A 5,069-nucleotide genomic window follows, 5' to 3' on the forward strand; every position below is an offset into this window, starting at 1 on the left:
CCTTAATTAACTTTATCACTAGAGCCACATGGAGAGGAGAGGGGGAAATAAGGTGGAAGAGAGGGAGGGGAACGAGAAAATGTTTGCATGGAGCAACTCTCCTGTCCTCGTTGTTCAATCAGAATTTGCCCTCATCATCATCTCACACACACACACACACACACACACACACACATTACTTTGGTTTATTAGTAACCCTTATAATGATGCTTTGCATTAAGGCGCAGGCATGTTATTGACAACTACAACCAGCTCTCACAGTCTCACATCAGAATTAGACGTTCATCCCTGTTTCTCAAACGTCAAATTTTGAGGTTGTTGCATATGTCAAATTTCAACGTGCTTAAGGTTACGTTTAACTCTGAATTTGTTATGTTAGGGTAAGGTTTGGGATAGGCTTAAAACAATTTTTTTTTATAGCTGGATTCAAACTTACAACCTTTGGAATCAGAGACAGATGCTTACACCAATCTGCCATCCCCATCCATCCACAACGCCCTAGCCAAGCCGAAATCTACAGCGCTCACTGTTACCCTTAGTGCTCGGTTTTCACGTCATCTCCTGATGTCCTCAGACATGGACTTCGAATACTGGCTTGTATCACGGGTGACCCCGGCTGATTATTGACATTTGTGTTGCGGACGTATGTGGCCGTCACACTAGTTCACTCACACACACGCACACGCACACACCCACAATTTCAATCCAAATATCAGCTTGAGGGTGGATAGGCAGGTGGACACATGGTCATTCACGGCCCAGACTTGATGCCTCCTACATAGCCGTGGCAGGTGAGTTGGCCCCCTCTCTGTCCTTAGAAGGAGGACCAGACTTGATGCCTCCTACGTAGCCGTGGCTGGTGAGTTGGCCCCCTCTCTGTCCTTAGAAGGAGGACCAGCCTTGATGCCTCCTACATAGCCGTGGCTGGTGAGTTGGCCCCCTCTCTGTCCTTAGAAGGAGGACCAGACTTGATGCCTCCTACGTAGCCGTGGCTGGTGAGTTGGCCCCCTCTCTGTCCTTAGAAGGAGGACCAGACTTGATGCCTCCTACGTAGCCGTGGCTGGTGAGTTGGCCCCCTCTCTGTCCTTAGAAGGAGGACCAGCCTTGATGCCTCCTACATAGCCGTGGCTGGTGAGTTGGCCCCCTCTCTGTCCTTACAAGGAGGACCAGACTTGATGCCTCCTACGTAGCCGTGGCTGGTGAGTTGAGGCGAGAGCGGAGGAGTGAAATGAACGGGGGAAGAGCAGCGATTTAGCTAAAGGAATTAGCAAGCTCTAATCATTCTCATTAGCTGCTATCAGATTGGGTTAGAGGTGAAAGAGAGAGAGAGACAGCGAGAAAGAGAGAGAGAGGGCCTCTTTGATACCGACAGGGCCTCTCTGTTACTTGATATGGTCTCTCTGCTACTTGATAGGGCCTCTTTGATACTTGCATTTTGTGTTCTCTTGATCTATGGGCCATATAGCTCTATAGCGTCTCTGTAACATTTTCACCAAAAGTGCTTCCTTGTAACGTGACTTATTCATGTCTATTTGCAAATCCCATGTGAACCATTAATGCTAGAAAACCGTAATTGAAGTATAATCATGTTATTGATTTGCCAAATGGTCCCTCAAAATGTTCCATTCATCCATATGGAATGACCCCTGACCTCTGTGTAAGAAATTAAGAATTAGTTGTAGAGACATGTGGTTTGGATATGTCAACCAGGAACTAGTCCTGAAATTGTGTTCAAAGTAGCTTAACTATCTCTTTCAAAGATCAAGATATGTTCAAATATCTTCTAATTACTGGTCCAAATCGCCATACCACTTTGTGCAAAGTACTACAGCCCAAGGCTTTGACCTACACTCTTCTCCTTTGCAAGGTGTTATCACTCTAGGTACAGTGTGCATGCAAAAGGATTTGGCTGTGGACTAATGCACTCCAGAAATACAGTCCTTTAAATTGTCTGATTTCCTGCAATAAATCCCCTATGAGACGATCAGTAATTAGTAGATTTTTGAACATATCTTGAGCTTAGGAAGATACCGTTAAGCTTCTTTCAACACCGTTTCAGGACTAGTTCCCAGTTGACACATCCAAAGCACATGTCTCTACTCGTAAGTCTTCATATTTTATACAGAGGTCAGTGGTTGTTCCATACGGATGAATGGAACATTTTGAATGGCCATTTGCCATGTCAATAATCTTACATTTCCACAGTAAAAATGTATGTTGCTGTTATAGATAGAAGTGTGTAGTTGTGTCACGCCCTGACCATAGAGAGCCTTTTATTCTCTATGTTGGTTAGGTCAGGGTGTGACTAGGGTGGGTTATCTAGGTTGTTTTATGTCTATGTTGGCCTGGTATGGGTCCCAATCAGAGGCAGCTGTTTATCGTTGTCTCTGATTGGGGATCATATTTAGGCAGCCATTTCCCTACTGGTTTTTGTGGGATCTTATTTTGAGTTAGTGCATGCTGCACTGCTTATGTTATGGTTCGTTGTTTATTTCCGTTTTGTAAGTTTCACAAAAATAAAAATGTGGAACTCAGAGCACTCTGCGCCTTGATCCGTCTCTCCACACAATCGTGATAAGTTGCTAAGTGAAAATGTTTCAGAATGTTTCAAAGAGGCCCTATTGGGATGTAAATGCATGACTATCTGAAAACAAAACAAACAAATATTTGTCATTGATACTTTACATACTTTGTAATAGCATGTTCTAACATATACATCAATATTAGACTACCATGATACTGTTAAGATGTAGTTCATTTTGTAAAACAGGGTTAAGGTTCAGGTTTCAAAGATTATTTTCAGTGTTTTTTAAATAATAACTTATATCTACAGTTGTTTGCCATGAACATGGAATGTGTCTAGTAATTTCCTACAAAACGTTAATAAACAGATAAAGCATGAGAATTCAACTAGATCTATTTTTGGTACATCCAACAGGGCCTCTATGTTACCTACGACTCATAGTGTGAAATTATTATAAAGCCAAGAATAAATGACAAAACATTGTAAAACTGCATACAATTAACAGAAGAGGTTGTAGGAACATTTTGAAAAAGTTTGAACCCTCTAACAGCAACAGATCATGTAAAAGTGTTATCCACCCATGAAAATTGCTTTCGAACATCAGAGGGATGAGCAATCATGCAATCCATTTAGATTTTTTTTCTAAATATTGGCAGAAATAAAATGACCATGGAGAGAATAAGAGTGATCAGAACAATCGGATTACTAGCTAGCTGATAGCCCTCAAAACCAGAAAAAGATACTATTCTCTCCTGTTTTAGATATTCCTGTCAGATAGGTCCTCTCTGCAACTTCTCTCTAATGTAATTGCATATAAATGTGACATTTTACAAGATATAATAAATACAAAAATTCTAGCATTGAAAGAAGAGGAAAAGAAGGAGAATCATCTGTCATGTGATCAAACACTACAATGCATCTACAGAGAGAGAGAGAGAGAGAGAGAGAGAGAGAGAATGGGATAGGGATAGAGCAGAGGGTGAAATGGAGGAGAGAGAGAGAGGTGCATGAATGGAGTGAGTGTATAAGTGTCAACACAAGGATATGCAGGATACAAAAAAATCCAAAGATTGTGAATTTTCTTAATTTCTATGTTAAGTTTTTATACATCTGTTATACTGTCAGTTAATTAGGAATTCCTTTGCTCTCATTCTGTAATTTCTCTCCGTCCCGTGACTCTCTTTCTGTCATTTATCCATCCACACTCTTCCGTTCGCCCTCTGTCTGTCATCCCTATCACTGAAGTCACTATCTCCACCTCCCCACCCCTCCATCATCCCTATCACTGAAGTCACTATCTCCACCTCCCCACCCCTCCATCATCCCTATCACTGAAGTCACTATCTCCACCTCCCCACCCCTCCATCATCCCTCTCTCTGAAGTCACTATCTCCACCTCCCCACCCCTCCATCACCCCTCTCTCTGAAGTCACTATCTCCACCTCCCCACCCCTCCATCATCCCTCTCTCTGAAGTCACTATCTCCACCTCCCCACCCCTCCATCATCCTTCTCTCTGAAGTCACTATCTCCACCTCCCCACCCCTCCATCATCCCTCTCTCTGAAGTCACTATCTCCACCTCCCCACCCCTCCATCATCCCTCTCTCTGAAGTCACTATCTCCACCTCTCCATTCCTCAGTCATCCCTATCTCTGAAGTCACTATCTCCACCCCTCCATTCCTCTGTCATCCCCATCACTGAAGTCACTATCTCCACCTCTCCATTCTTCTGTCATCCCTATCTCTGAAGCCACTATCTCCAACCAGGGTTTAGGGGTCACTGCTATCGCAATTCAGTCAATGTAAGAAATCAATTAAGATTCAATTAATGAATGAATAATAGTCCATTGCTTTCTACAAGCATATTTCAATTAGTGAATTGAATTTCAATTGCCTTTCTGAATTGGCGGAGTTAAAATGGCATTGACCTCAACCTTGTCTCCCTCTATCCCTTCTGTCACTCTATCTGAAACTTGATCTCACAACAAATAGTGATAGGAATGTTCCATCACCCCCTAACCCACCTCTCTCTCCATGTCCTCTCTCTATCAAATGGCATGGTCCAAAAGGCAAGAGTCAGTCAGTTTAGAAATCTATCTAATTCACATGAAGAGATAACAAACACCACCAATGAGTGGAACCTGCAGTATGTGGTGTTGTATAGTTACGCAATAAGGCCCGAGGGAGTGTGGTATATGACCAATATACCATGGCTGAGAGCACGACGCAATTATGTTGGTAGACAGTTTATAATAGCAATAAGGCACCTCTGGGGTTTGTGAAATACGGCCAACATACCACGGCTAAGGGCTGTGTCGTAACACTACGTGTTTCATCGTGCTCAAGAACAGCCCTTAGCCGTGGTATATTGGCCATATACCATCCCCACTCGGGCCTTATTGCTAAAATAACACACAGAAGCACATGATGCATGTGACATGTCTGTGATCACCAAACTCTCTATAGATTCCATATCCCCAAGTAGCAATCAGATCTAAACATTATCAAAAACCTTTTCTATATCATTTTAAGATCTATATCTGT

The sequence above is a fragment of the Salmo trutta genome, chromosome 12 (assembly GCF_901001165.1).
Source record: "Salmo trutta chromosome 12, fSalTru1.1, whole genome shotgun sequence".
In the NCBI taxonomy this organism is placed as follows: domain Eukaryota; kingdom Metazoa; phylum Chordata; class Actinopteri; order Salmoniformes; family Salmonidae; genus Salmo; species Salmo trutta.